Source organism: Myotis yumanensis, unplaced genomic scaffold (genome assembly GCF_028538775.1).
Source record: "Myotis yumanensis isolate MYYU_CA2020_CCGP unplaced genomic scaffold, mMyoYum1.0.hap1 SCAF_1, whole genome shotgun sequence".
Taxonomy (NCBI): Eukaryota; Metazoa; Chordata; class Mammalia; order Chiroptera; family Vespertilionidae; genus Myotis; species Myotis yumanensis.
In genome coordinates this window covers 86,318,803-86,334,865 of record NW_027223752.1, presented here as the reverse complement: position 1 = coordinate 86,334,865, position 16,063 = coordinate 86,318,803, and the positions used below count along the sequence as shown (strand labels likewise).

Here is a 16,063-nt window from a genome sequence, read left to right as displayed (position 1 = left end):
TTTCTAAAAATCTTGACTTAATGAGGTGCTACAGATTTGGTTTGAATCTGTGTATTTGGGAGCGAGAATTGTCGCCTAGATGGCTTTATTAGGGTCATGAAGCAAAGAGCCAGAATTTCTCTTGTGAGATTCCAGATTGTGGTTGTTAGGTTGCTGCCGAGAGGAACCAGGCCAAATTAAATTAAAAGCAAAATTTATTGCTACATCTGCGAACAGAAAGGCTGAGACCAAAATGGCAAGAGTAAGGGGAGCAGGATATTTGTGTCTCCCGTGAAGATCAGAGTAACTGGTCAGACCAGGTGCAAGTGGAAGGGGAGGCCAAATGTAGGCGGTCCACTGGAAACTTGGTGAGGTGATTTATCAGAAACTGGAAGCCGGTAATTGTGTCCTGCAAACCTGTAATGAGAATAATAGGAAAACCACTGGGAGGGCTAGAGCCCAAAGTGGGGTGTGATGGAGCACAGGGGAAAGACAGAGAATATGCCTAACAGTGGTCTCTACATGTTTTGTTTTCTGGAGTCTTACATGTTCCCCAGTGAATTTCCAGATATTCTTTCTGGATGGTTTACATCTGCCTGACAGCTTTTAAGAACCAGTTCAGCTCCAACTGAGCCTTGCCCTTCCTTGGGTTCTACCTTTTTGTTCTTGGTAGTTCCAAGTCAGGAACCTCTCTGGTTCAAGATATTCAACAATGATCTTCTAGGAATAAAAGAAAAGAGGGCATGTGGAATGGCATAGTGTGTGGAAGTGTTCTCTACATAGGCTTTTAGAGAATCCCTCAGTATTTAGTGCTAGCATTACCCCTGACTTCCTGTTAGTTAACTTATGCTGATTCTTATATTATTCTCTCTTTTCTGCCATGCAGTTTTCAGCTTCCTCTGCTGTGCCAAATCAGTTATTTGTCATCTGCTTGAGTTGTTCATTTTCTAAAACCTTCTCCTGGTCCTTTGGTTTTGTACCTTTTTGTGATCTTAGTGGAACTTTGGGAGGGAGTATGCTCAGTCTTTCATACTTAACCACAATAATAATGGTATTAACAATAGTAACAATAATAAGAAATAGCATTTTTCAGGTGCTTTGCTAGGTGTTAGCCTTGTTCTAAATGTTTTAATGTAGATTTCCACCTAAACTTCAAACAAATCCAGTTAAAAAGACACGGTTGTCCTCATTTTGCAGGTCAGGAAACATAATTATAAGTAATATGCCTAATATCACCTGACTAGTAAATGGCAGAAAGACTTGAATCTGAGAACTTCTAGAGCAGTGGTTCTCAACCTTCTGGCCCTTTAAATACAGTTCCTCATGTTGTGACCCAACCATAAAATTATTTTTGTTGCTACTTCATAACTGTAATGTTGCTACTGTTATGAATCCTAATGTAAATATCTGATATGCAGGATGGTCTTAGGCGACCCCTGTGAAAGGGTCATTCGACTGCCAAAGGGGTCGCGACCCACAGGTTGAGAACCGCTGTTCTAGAACGTAAGGTTGGTACTTTATTATTTTTTTTTTTTTTTTTTTTAAATATATTTCACTGATTTTTTACAGAGAAGAAGGGAGAGGGATAGAGAGCTAGAAACATTGATGAGAGAGATCGATCAGCTGCCTCCTGCACGCCCCCAACTGGGGATGTGCCCGCAACCAGGGCACATGCCCTTGACCGGAATCGAACCCGGGACCCTTGAGTCCGCAGGCCGACGCTCTATCCACTGAGCCAAACCGGTTCGGCGGTACTTTATTATTACAGATCAGAAGTCTACAAAACTTCATGATGCTGAGTTAATTAAATGAGCATATATCTTAAAAATGACTTTAAATAAGGCAAGTCGCTGGATTTTCATATAACTGAATGAGAAGAGAATCTGATAGCTTAGAAATACACTGTGATACACAAACGCACATATGTAAATTACTACTTATTTAGAGAAGAATAATTTTTCTAATATAAAATTTTAATACAAACTGTTAATTACCACTTATCACCATTCCTCTAAGTAATTTTTTAAAAAAATGGCATTCACTGCCTGAAGTAGGACACAATGTTCTAAACTCTAGGGATAATCAAAAGCAGAGGACTGAGTTGATACTCTTCAAATGTTTTGTTTGATAATTTTTAAATCTTGTTTGCAAGATTTAAAGTTATAAATAAACAAAACTTTATTTTAAAATAATGTTTTAGTCAAACAGTTGAAATTTAAAGTAAACTTAACTCTATCAGTTAAGAATAATTTCTGTTTACTACATTTAATTTTTCTTTTATACTAATATAACAGCAGCAGTGGTAATGATAACAATAACTAGTAGTTGATGCACCTTACTCTGAGACGGACAATTTTAACTGTGTTTTCCATATATTAACTGGATTAGTTCACACAATAATCCTGTGAGGAAAATGGCACAGGAGATTGAATGATTTGCCCAAAAAAAGTATGTGTGTGTAGTATGTATATATGTACATGTAAGTGTATATGTGTGTGTATTTATACACATATTAACTGTATATACTTATGGACACATTATACATGTATATATGCATATATAGTACATATGTAAATATATATTTTTCTATAAAACTAGAGGCAAATAGGGGATTTGCTCATAGTCTGTTCCCAAGGTCTGTCCTCATAACTTCCATGGTATAAACTAATAGAATATTCTAGTATAAGCAACTAGTAGGAGTTACCAAATATTAAAAACTAGAGGCCCGGTGCATAAAAATTTGTGCACTCCGGGGGGGTGTCCCTCAGCCCTGCCTATGCCCTCTTGCAGTCTGGGACCCCTCGGAGGATGTCCACCTGCTGGCTTAGGCCCGCTCCCTGGGGGATTGGGCCCAAGCTGGCAGTCAGACATCCCTCTGGCAGCCTGGCAGCCCTTGGGGGATGTCCACTTGCCAACGGGGAGCAGGCCTAAGCTGCAGTCAGACATCCTTAGCACTGCTGAGGAGGCGGGAGAGGCTCCCACCACCACCACTGTACTGGCAGCCATCAGCCTGGCTTGTGCTGAGCAGAGCTCCCCCTGTGGGAGTGCACTGACCACCAGGTGGCAGCTCCTGCATGAGTGTCTGCCCCCTGGTGGTCAGTGTGTGTCATAGTGACCAGTAATTCCCAGTCATTCTGCTGTTAGGGCAGTTTGCATATTACCCTTTTATTATATAGGATAGAGGCCTGGTGCATGTGTGGGGCCAGCTGGTTTGCCCTGAAGGGTGTCCCTGATCAGGGTAGGGGTCCCACTGGGGTGCGTGGCCAGCCTCGGTGAGGGGCTGATGGGTGTTTGCAGGCTGGTCACACCCCCTTAAGGGTGGGGGTTCCCACTGGGGTGTGTGGCCAGCCTGGATGAGGGGCTGATGGCTGTTTGCAGGCTGGTCAAGCCCCCCCCCCCAGTAGGGACCCTCACCCCATGGAGGTTTGGCCAGCCTGGGTGAGGGGCTGATGGCTATTTTAAGACTGGCCACACCCCATTTAGGGTGGGGGACCCCACTGGGGTGCCTGGCAAGTCTGGGTGAGGGGCTGAGGACCATTTTCAGTCTGGCCCAGCCCACCAGTGAGGGAAGCTCCCAGCCTCTCCTTTTATTTTTTTCTGGGATTTATTTACCTTCTATAATTGAAACTTTGTAGCCTTGAGAGGAGCTCAGAGCCAGCCAGGGCAGGTGGGAGGGAAGCCTTCTGCTCACTCCAGCTTCGTGGCCACAGCTGCCTGAAAGCAGGTATCTGGGGTTTATTTAACTTCTATAATTGAAACTTTGTTGCTTTGAGAGGAGCTCAGAGCCACCGTGACAGGCGGGAAGCTTGGCTTCCTCCATCATTGGCGCAACCATGCCTCCTGCTTGCTCCAGCTCCCTGGCTAATGACCGCCATCTTGGTTGGGTTAATTTGCATATAGTCACTCCGATTGGCTGGTGGGCATGGTTAAGGCATAGCAAAGGTACAGTCACTTTGCATGTTTGTCTTTTATTAGTGTAGATTAGAAAGATCTCAAAATTATGTAATTTTATCCCTTAATCTAATTTTTCTGTGAGTTGGGAAGACTGATGTTACTTTATTTTATCTCTGAAAAGCCTCAGAAAGTTATAGAACACATTTGTTTGGTAACCTCTGCCCTGTGTCTCTCTACCTGGCATAGACATCAAATTTATTTTTCCTTAGACAATAAATTGTTTATATTACTATATTATCACAATAAATAATTTCAATGTCATATTTCTATAACTTGTGGTAAAGACATAATATTTTTATTTTTAAAATTATTTAAGAATATATATTATAAAGTATGATAAATTATATTATAGACATACAAGGAGTTCTGAGAAATTTTTGTACATTTTTTGCATCCTTAAAGTAGGAAGATGGCCTGGTGAAATGTATATTTGTTTTTAGTGTCATTACAAAATATAAATTTGAAATTTCTTTTGAATATCATTCATGGATATTTGGGTTAGAAAATGTCAACAGTATTTGATATAAGAGAGTCTCCAATATAAACCTGGCCACATCATATAAAAATGACATTAAAATTTACAATTATCTCATATTTTAAAAATAGATATTCAATATCCTTCCCAGAGTTATACTAGAAAACAGAGAGCATTTAATATATGATGAGGGTCAGAATGAATTCTGCATTGGTGGATTCCAAATCAAATTTTATCTGTTTAATTATGATCCTTAACATAACTACCAGGATATTTTTATATTTTTCTAAAATTGATATATATATATTTTTTTAGAAAAGATGTATTAGCGTCATTAACATTACAGAAGAATACTAGAAAACAAATTGGAGTATGGCTAGATCTACACACTGTAGAAAATAATTTTTTAACTTCAAAGGGTAGAAAACTCCTTCCTTCTGGTGAAAACTCATTTCATAGCTAATTTCAAATTTCCTTGTTCCTATAAATTTTCTGTTGCATCTAAGTAAGATACTTAACATATAAGCAGGGAGAGAAAACTTATCCTTGAATTCTTTTAGTCAGAACTGTTATATTGCAATATGGCGATCAGTGTTACCTAGTTTCATTCTAATATCAGGTAGGCTAGGGAATTTTTAGAATGGATAAAGTAAGTATAGCATGAATATTTAAAAAAAATATAATCTCAAACTCTTGATACTGTTATATTCATTGCATTTATCTGGGTTTCTGAAATTAAAATAGCACACTGTGAAACTACAATGTCTTGGCCTATTTAAACCGTTTGCCAGTTATAACTTTTCTATATATAGATTACAATTTTATTGAGTATTGGAGCATGAATTGCCTTTATAAATATATAGCTTAATATGAACTGTGATCCTAGAAACTGGAAATGTTACTTGTGTGTGATGAAAGCAAGTTTTGGTGGTTGTATGTTTAGATTTATGTCTTATTTTGAATCTATGAAATGCTTATTATGCTTCTTCACTGTGTTTCGTTTAACTGCAAGTAGTCTGGAAAAGAAGTCTCAAATTGAAAAAAAAACAAACTGGTAAGACTGTATAAAACAATAGTTTTGCAAAATAATGTCAATGGGAAAACGAGGAACACAAAAACTTTTACCTTGATAAACTCATTTCCACATCAGCCATTGTAACAGTGTACCATTGTTTCTCTACCTGCATTGCACTCAAGTCACTATATTTTACATCATATATAATGTATCTTTTCCATAATTTACTGTCATGACTGTTGCTGAAAAATAATATTTTCAGCATTTGTATTTAGATTTTGAGAGCCTATTTTTATTTTCATGTAATTACCCTAACCTTTTATTTCTTGTCATTCTTAATAGAACAACAGCTAGCTTTTCCCACCTATTCATTCCTTCTTTCCTCCTTATGAATCTCTGGCAACCACTGATATTTTTACTTTTCCTAGTTTTGCCTTTTCCAGAATGTCATATACTTGCAGTATGAAGCCCTTTCAGACTGACTTTTTCATTTTGCAATATACATTTAAGGTTCCTTTAAGTCAGCGGTTCTCAACCTGTGGGTCGCGACCCCTTTGGGGGTCGAAGGACCCTTTCACAGGGGTCTACTAAGATCATCGGAAAACACATATATAATTACATACTGTTTTTGTGATTAATCCACTATGCTTTAATTATGTTCAATTTGTAACAATGAAATTGGAGGTCACCACAACATGAGGAACTGTGTTAAAGGGTCGCGGCATTAGGAAGGTTGAGAACCACTGCTAAGACTTTTTTATGGCATGATAGCTCATATATTTTTATCACTGAATAATATTCCATAATGTCAACATAACACAGTTTGTTTATTAGTTCACCTGTTGATGGACTTCTCAGTTGCTTCCAATGTTTGGCAATTATGAATAAAACTGCTATAAACATTGTGTGTAAGCTTTTGTTTGGACATAGTTTTCAGCTCATTTGGGTAAATACCAAGGAATGTGGTTGCTGAATCATATGGTAAGAGTATGTTTACTTTGAAAGAAACTGCCAAAGGGGCTGCACCCATTTTTGCATTCCCACTAACAATAAATGAGAGTTCCAGTTGCTGCACATCTTATCAGTGTTTGGTGTTGTCAGTGTTTTGAATTTTAGCCATTCTAATAGGTGCATAATTATAGCTCGTTCTTTAAATTTGCAGTTAAATAAAGATTGAATTATGTCTCCCCAATTTCATATGTTGAAGTCCTAATTCCCAGTACCTCAGAACGTGACTTTATTTGGGGATAGAGTCCTCACAGAGTTAATCAATTTAAAGTGGGATCATTACAGTGGGTCCTAATCCAATGTGACTGGTGTCTTTATAAAAAAGGGAAATTTGGACACAGAGAGATGCATACAGGGAGAATGCCTGGGAACATGAAGACTGCCATCTATAAGCCAAGAATTGAGGCCTGGAATCTGATCCTTCCCTCACAGTCCTCAGAAGGAACCAACCCTGCCAACACCTTGATTTCGGATTTTTAGCCTCCAAAACTGTGAGACAATTTCTGTTGTTTACTTCATCCAGTTTATGGTACTTTGTGTTGCCAGCCCTAAAAAAACTAATACACTTTCCATATGACTTCAGCATCTTTTCATATGCTTAGATGTCATCCGTTGCATTTTTTGGTGTTTGATCAAATCTTTTCCCATTTTTTAAATTGGATTGTTTGTTTTCTAATTGTTGAATTTTCAAAGTTCTTTGTATATTTTGGTTACTAATCCTTTATCAGACACGTGTTTTGCAAATGTTTTCCTCCCCATCATAGTTTGTTTTCTCATTTTCTTAACAGTGTTTTTTTGTAGAGCAGAAGTTTTTAATTTTATTGAAATCTAGTGATCATTTTTTCTCCTACATGAATTATGCTTTTAATGTTATACCTAAAAAGTCATTGTCAATCAATCCCAATGTTACCTAGATTTTTTTTTTTATTCTCAGAGTCTTATAGTTTTCTTTGTCTTTGATCCCTTTGAGCTAATCTTATGAATGGTTTATTGTTTGCATCTAGATTTATTTTTATTTTATTGCATGTGGATGTCCAGTTGTGCCAGCACCATTTGTTGAAAAGGCTGTTCTTCAACATTGAATTTTATTTGTCATGTGTCAAAGATCAGTTGATTATATTTGTGTGGTTTTATTTCTGGACTATTCTCTTCCTACTTTGATTACTGTAACTTTATAATAAGCATTGAAGTCAGATGGTGTCAGTCTTCCAACTTGGTGCTTGCCCTTCAATATTGTGTTGACAAATTGGCTAACATTATTTACTAACAGTGAACATGTATATTTGTATTACTTGAGTCTGTATGATTTTTCTTACACTTTATAACTAATATTCTTATATCATATGAAAAAGTGGACTAGAAAAAAGCCATAAATATAGAACCTAGTTTTATAATTTTGACTCCCATTACTTTCTATTTATTATGCTGAATCTCTGAGGACTGACTTATAAAGTATATGTTTAATATACATGGCATAATTTAGGTTGATGAGTGATTATAAAAATAAGAGGAACATTACATAAAGAATTATAAACATCAAAATTATAGGATGCTGTATTATCTAAAAATATGATAATTTATTTAGCCGTACAATAAAAGTTTATTGTTTATTCACAAACACACAAAACTAGACACAAAGATGGGAAAAAAATCATCATATTTTCACATGCATGGATCTATACATGAGTGCACTGGTATGTTTGCAATCATGAGTCAAATGAAAAGTCTGGCATAAAAATATGACATTTAAACAGAGATAAGATTATGTACAACTTGGTCACATAAAATACTGATACCTTAGTTTATTAAAAAAAAATATACTTGAGCCCAGCTCGTATGGTTCGGCGGTTAAGCCTCAACCTATGAACCAGGAGGTCATGGTTCTATTCCTGGTCAGGGCATATGCCCAGGTTGTGGGCTCCATCCCCAGTAGGGGGCGTGCAGGAGGCAGCCGATCAATGATTTTTTCTCTTCATTGATGTTTCTCTCTTTCCCTTTCCCTTCCTCTCTGAAATAAATAAATAAATAAATAAACAAACAAATAAATAAATAAATAAATTTATTTATTTTAGGGAAGTCCCATCAAATATTAATTTAAATATCAAATCACTGGAAAGAGCATGATTCAGTTTAGGGGAAAGTCCCAAGTTATTAAACTATGAATCAGAGCAGAGATTTCTCTAAAATTGTTTTTAGATTATTCCAATATGAATATTGAAAGTGTTCTTTAACACAAACCTTCTGATTTGTTTTTTTCTTTTTCTGCATTTTCCTTCCTTGGGGCCTATTGTGCGTCAGGCTTCTAGTTTGGTGTTTTATTTTGGGGATTTTATTTTTAACTTCTATACAACATAGTGTTCTTCACAAATGTGTAAAATAATGTATATTTGTTAGTATTTGTAATAAGACCTATTATTTGTAAATGTTCAGAATATTTCTGTAACTTTTATGCAAGGATAAAATATAAGGAATTCCTTGTAAAAACAATCATTAGTTATCTAATTATCAGTTTTTAAAAATAAGAAATAAGAATAGGATAATGCAGGCAGTCAGCTAGATATTTGTAGAATGTTTTAGAAAGAGAAAGTCAAAAGCAAACATGATATGGTTTTCTTTTTCTCCAATACGACCTTTGCTTATGGTTGGTCAAATCAGTTATTTTGTTTCTTTACTCATCACAAGAAAATGTTATACCTTCCTGGACAGTTCAGAAGATATGTCCAATCTTACTTTAATCTAGTAAAGTCAGTTGAATCTGACTAGTTTGAATTTTAACCTCAGAGCCTAATTTAAAACTTAACTTTTCTGCTTCTACTTGTGCTGCTTAGGCCCTTCGAGGACCTTGGAGTGTGGAAAGGATTGAATCTAGTCATTCACTCTGCTAACTCCAGTGAACCAAGAGTGATTTGCTCTTTCATTTATATTTCAGTTTTCATCCTGGGTGTTGATGCCTAGAAGAGAAATGGAAAGGGGAAAAAGGCTCTCTTAAGTGACACTTTTGGTTTTTTTTTCATTCTGCTTTTCTGCCTAGCACTGACTAGACCTCATGCCTTTGGTGGGGAAAGAAAGACAAATGCTAGATCTCTGATGCAACATATGTATAAAACATTTTTGGAGGATAAGGTATTTTTGGAAGGTTACACTTTCCCGTTCTGGCTTGCTTTTTCTACTCTTCCTCCATTTCTACCTTTGTAGTATACCCATAGCCTCTGGCTCTTGGGGTCCCCATTGTCTGGAGGCTCAAGGCCAGTTGCTTTCAAAGCCAAGACATTCTTTGCTATTGCAGATGACTCCAGTGCTCTCTGCCCACGTTTCCAACTCTAGGTTATCTTTCCCTTCCCCTCAAATGGACAATGGGAGGGGAGTGAGCATGGGATAATAAGCAAGTCTCAACACCAGCTGAGGTCCAGCTGAGAGATAAGATACCAGTCTTTCCTTCTTGATATTTTGGACCCATTCTTGCTTGATATGAACTCTTGGCAACAGCATTGTCCACCTACATTAAGTCAATGCAGCAAATTCAGATTATTGCCTCATTCACCTTGGTATGGGATTGGTCAATGTGGGGTAAAGAGGAACTGAGAAAGGTAAAGATGTTTAAGTTATGGAGTAGTTGGCTATCACTTGTTTAGGCTATCTTCTGAATTAGTAACCTTGATTGATTATTCTTTGTTCTTACTCTTGGATTCTAATTACCAATCCCTGGACAATGGGAAAAGTCCCACCTCATATTCTATTATGTAAATTTTACCATAGTCTTGCTAATACTTCCATTCTTGGTGTCTACCATCAGTTCCACCATAATGGCTGATATCGTACTTTTAAAAGATTAAATAAGTTATATCACTCCCCCAGTTAAAATTCTGCAGTTGCTTTCTCTAAACCACCCCCACCCCCCCCCAAAAAAAACCAGCCCAAAGTCCTTATTATGGTCTGCAAGGCCCTGTGTGATCTGACCCCAGGTTAAAATTTTGATCACTTGTTCCTGATTCAGAGCTTTGCTCTTCCTATTCCATCTGTCTGCATTATTCTTACCCCAGGTAGCCTGTGGACTCATTCCACATTATTTGGAAACGATTTCATTCAAATAATGCAACTTCCTTAGTTTTTCTCTGATTTCTCTGTTAAAATAATATCTTTGTCACTCTGTTCCTATAACTGGGATATTTTTTTATTTAGGTGTGAATCATTTTCATACATTATATTATACTAGGCCCAGTGCATGAAATTCGTGTATGGGTAGGGTCCCTAGCCGGAGCCTCCCTTCCCCCGGCTGCAGGCCGGGGCCTCCCTTCACACCCGCCTTGGCCTGGCGCTGCCCACTCACCTGCTCCACCATCCCACGTCGGGGCCCATTGGGGCCAGCAGCACCTCCATTGTCCCCCGCTGCCAGCTCCGCATCCCATACACCCGCCATGTTCCGCTCTGCCCCCTGGTGGTCAGTGCACGTCTAACTCCCAGCAGTTAAACTCCCACCTGTAGGGACAATTTGCATATTAGCCTTTAATATATAGGAAATTTAGTAATTTACTTTTTTAAAAAAATATATATATTTTATTGATCTTTCACAGAGAGGAAGGGAGGGGGACAGAAAGTCAGAAACATCGATGAGAGAGAAACATCGATCAGCCGCCTCCTGCACACTCCCTACTGGGGATGTGCCTGCAACCAAGGCACATGTCCTTGACCAGAATCGACCCCGGGACCCTTGAGTCCGCAGACCGACACTCTATCCACTGAGCCAAACCTGTCAGGGCAGTAATTTACTTTTTATCTGTCTCTTTCATTAGCTTCCAAAGGTCAAGTCATTGGCATGTTTGTTCATTCCTTTTTGCTCAGTGCCTAAAATGGGACCTGACCCACTGGAGAAAATTGAGTAAATAAATGGATGAGCGAATGAATGCTAGTTTCTATACTCAAATTTTAGAAATAGCTTTGACTTATCCCATAATTTTTATTCTTTTAGTGTTTTATATAGTGTATATATTTATTTCATTTAAAATAGATCTTTTATTATTCTTAACTATATATTCCCATTGGTTCCATCTCAGTTGAACCACATCTCTAATTCATTTTTCATGTTGCTGCTAAAGTGATTTTTGTAAAATGTTTATCAAAATGCCATCCTTTGAAATAAAATTTTCCTTAGCATAATTGGGCCTATGCCTGTTGTCCTCCTCATTACCCCTGCATATACTCTATATTCTACTCATACCCTTTTTATTGTAGTTACTCTGAATGCTTAATATGCTTCTCTCTTCTTTTCCTTCACTTAAAGCTTATTCCCTTTGTTCTTACTGAAGTATATTTTATTAATGTGTGAATACATACAGTGTAACTGCTATCATGGGAAGACTCTACAAAAGGTTCTTTACATTTGAAATGATTGGAAATTAACTATGTAGTTGCATTATATGATATCATTTCATACATATTACAAATCTTCTATCTCTTCACTGAGTATCATTAATACTTGCTAATATTTAATTGGTCATTTTTTGATGAGTATTTACAGGTTACCACAACCTTGAAGAGCACCATATACTGTTTTATAATACTGTTTATAATATTGTGAATTCATCTTAGAGGCAAGGCTAGTCTATATGTTTTAATTCAAGGATTCTTTTTTAAAGGATGTTATCTATGAATATTTCTTGTGTCTTTTACCTTCAGAAAACTAACCTGAAGAGTAAGGAAAATGATTTATAAAAGTAAAGGTGTTACTTGTATAGCCTTTTCAGAAAATGTGATCTATTGATAGATCCTTCAATTTTAGTTTTGTTTGTTTGTATGTATTGTGTGAATGAAAGGAGAGACAGGTAAAGGAAATTAAATTCTTTTATATAAACAATTGAAGCAAATAAAACAAATGCTTTACTTACCTGTACCTGTTCTGAGTAAGTGCGGCATCATACAAGGGATCAGTGGGCTTTTTGGGAAATGTAGTCTCTAGGAGTACGAAGCAGTATTCTAAAATGTATATGTAACATTTTGATATGTAAATAATGCAGAAATATATAGCTTATAATATTGGTCTTTTTGAGAAGACACAGCTAAATAAATGTAGAAGCTACAACTCAATAAAAGTAATATGAAGTTATATAGCAGTAAACATAGATGGGACTCTGTAAGAAAGTGTTGGTTGTTTGAGGTAGCTCTTTTGAACAATTATTACTATTACTGATAATTATAGGTTAATTATTGTACCATGTAAGTTATTGCATTTACTTGTTGGAACATCCTTGTGTCTGTTACTCATTTTACATAAGAAGAAACAGCCACTCAGAGTTAGACATTTAATAAGTGATTTACTGCTACTTATTCAATTGGGTGTCTTCATGTCACTTATCAGTAGCCTTTTGAGATTATGACAAAAACTTATGGCCCATTTTCTATAAAAATCTATGAACCTGTGTAATATGTCTATATTTTTATATGCAATTTTGCAGAATTCCTGGGTTCCCTAAATTCCATACATGGACCCCAGGTTGAGAATCCCTGATCTATGTCTTCTTTTAATAAAGAGTCTAGGGTACTCTGTACTTTCTTTTTCTTCTACCATCTCTTATCACTCAAATGAAATATTTATTTATTGTATGCCTTATTCTGAAGAGAATTTAAAGAAAGCTGAAATTGTCAGCTATCTTTGACTACATTAAGTATGTGCCAAAATAAATAAAGTCTGTTATGGCAAGTGAGATTGAGAAAAGTTTAACGTATAGGACACTTTTTAGTGGTCCAGTTTGTTGGACTTTGCTTAGAGCACCCTCAATCTGTCAGGAACCTAAATGTGTTATTTTGAAGTAAGTAAATAGTTACCTCTTCAAAGTAGTATAAACATAGTGGCTGTGACCCTGAGATAGAAGATTAGAAAGAAAGATAGCTTAGTGATTCAGTGATATTTTCAGAGAATAATTTGTGAGTTTTATCTTCTAATTACATCAAAGATAAGTAGAAATGGCATTGTTGTTACAGTAAAACTAAAATGTAATTATTTTCTGTATTAATGAACTAACTTTATCATACACTAGGTTAACTTATTGTTTGGAAGGATGAAGACTGTATCTAGATTCTAACTCATTGTGACTTTGGAGGAGAGAAGTTGTCATTTTATAATGGGATTACTATAAATCTTCATTATATGAAACTAATATAACCGTTTCTAGTTTTTAGGACTAGTTATTTCATTGTGTGTTTTTCACATAAAGTAATTTAGAATTTCAGAATGTTTTTTTCTTTTTTATATATTTAATGTTACATATGATACAATTCTGATATCTCACCTATTTTGATTTTTTCCCTTGAATTGTCATTTAAAACAAAAGCTTTAAATTAGCTGAACAGATTAAAGAATCTTATGTATACACTTGCCAGATTTTAGGTAAATTACTATAGAAATAATGATATAAATCCGTATATAAATGTTTAGGCTTAATTTTCTCAGCACAGATGTTTTAACATTGATTTGTAGTTATGTTATGAATTGAATAACTGTATTTCTATTTTTTTCTTCAATCATTCTTAACATTCAACTTCTAAATGAATGGTAGCCCATCTGTGTAGGGCTCTTGTGATTGAATGATGTATTCTGTTTTGCAGTGGCACAGTTTTCACACAGCCACTTTTGTTGTTAAATATTTTCATTTTCTATAGTACTTTTCATCCCTGTATATATGTACAGGAATCACTTCACCCACCACCGAATTGCAGCCACTTCTGAGGTGGAACGCAGCAACTGTTTAACAGCGCACTTTCCCCTAGGTGCTGACAGCTGCAGAAGAAATTGTACATGGTCCTGTACAGAAGGTATTTCTCCACTGTGCCATCTGCAGAGTGAAACTGACTAGGAGTACTACATAGACTGTAAGTTTTTTGTGTACCCACTCTAGACTGGAAAACCCAATAAGAGAGAATAACAAATAACTGGGAAGCACCATTTGAAAATGTATTGAGGTCAGTTAAACTTAGTGCTGCTCTCCTGGCTCTAAATTTTATGCTAAGGTCATCTAATTTGTGATTGGGACTGAACTAAATAATAAACAAATGGATGCACTCCTTGGATATTATTTTATTCTAAAAGCAAATGAAACTCAAATGTTTTTCTAAGTATTACACTTTTATTGAAACTTGGAAGAATGAGTGTGTTTTTTAAATATTTTCAAATAACCAAACCCATATTATATGAGTTTAGAGCTGTGTTCTTAAAGTAGCAAATCAACGTATAAATCAACCGGAACATCCTAATTAGCTTTGCTTGCTGTGTTTTATGCCTTAGTTTTAATACTTTCACTCTTTGGTGAAATTTTTGCCACAAAAATTTGAACCTAGTTTTTCTTTTCATTCTTTGTTTTGGAAACATCAATTTTGATTTTTTTAAACATATTGAAACAAAGATTGGCAGAGAAGAAATAGTAAATATTTGAACTTCCACTTAATGTATTTCAGTTTCTGTCTTCTATTCAATTATTTAATTATTTTCTTTTTTCCTTTGTAAAAGCAGTTTTACAAGAGTGCTATCTTTAGTAATAGTGTGGCATGTTCATGCCTTAAAGCAGGCGTCCTCAAACTACGGCCCGCGGGTCACATGCGGCCCACCAAAAACATTTATCCGGCCCGCCGCCGCTGCCGGTCCTGCTTAGCAGCTGACTCGTCCAGGGCCCGCAGTGCGCATGTGTGGAATGTCTGAGGGACAGTGAACTGGCCCCCGTTTAAAAAGTTTGAGGATCTCTGCCTTAAAGGATAGGAAAATAACATTAGAAAGTGTGTCTCTTTGTTAAATAATATGATATGGATTGTTACATTGTTTTGCCTTTTTTAGTCAATAGTATAATGTACTAGTTATCAATTGTTTTTTTTTAATTAATTTTTGTGTATCCATAGACATTTCTATGACAAGAAATTAGGGTCTTAGTATTTACAGTCTTAGTCATATGAAATAGTGTCATTTGTTTTAGCTAATCTAAATTATATGTCATAAGTTAAATGATATTTGTATATATTTCTATACCTATAGATTCTCAATGAAAGCAGATAAAAGCCTCTCTGGGCCACAGTTTACATACTTGTAAAATGAGGTGGGTGGAAGAAATTATTTTCTGGAGACCCTTTCTATAAGTGTTTTCTGTTCAACTCAGGGGTATAATTCTGTGTGTTTGGAATTGTACTTTACATTATGTAACCAAGATATTTTGGTGTAAGTGGTTCTGTTGAGTTAGAATATTATTTGCATTAATTAAATGGCAAGTGATAGAATTTTGGAGTCAAAAGAAGAGATCTGACTTCCTACAAAGATTTTCAACTATTTCTAATTTTGTAGGGGCATTGTCCCCACTCTTGATTTTTTTTTTTTTTTGAGATTAAATAAAGTACAATTCTCAATATCTTGTTTATCATAGAAGTATCAGATAAATTAGAAAAACTAGCCTTTATTTACACTCAGAGTAGAATGTAGGTAAATATTACCAAAAAAAAAATTAATGCGTTTTCCCCTTTGCATAGACTTAATACTTCATTCAATAGTAAAAGCACTAAAGAAGTAAATTTAGTATTTGGAAGAATGTAATCTAGACATAATATAGTGTACCTATGTATCTCTAGCAAGAGGGTATTTTATGAATTAAATATGAAATATT

At 35.9% G+C, this 16,063-nt stretch overlaps 1 protein-coding gene across 4 annotated transcripts in view; it reads left to right on the top strand.

The window, feature by feature from the left end:
• Positions 1–16,063, top strand: part of NOVA1 (NOVA alternative splicing regulator 1) — a 150,973-nt gene that overhangs the window by 35,065 nt on the left and 99,845 nt on the right. The window contains exon 1 of one of the 4 annotated variants that reach the window (XM_070427311.1): positions 15,445–15,505. The exons of the other annotated variants lie outside the window; for them this stretch is intronic. The gene's annotated coding sequence lies outside the window, so the exon portion shown is untranslated. Of the gene's footprint in view, positions 1–15,444; positions 15,506–16,063 lie in introns of those variants that run through there. 4 annotated transcript variants of the gene reach the window in all.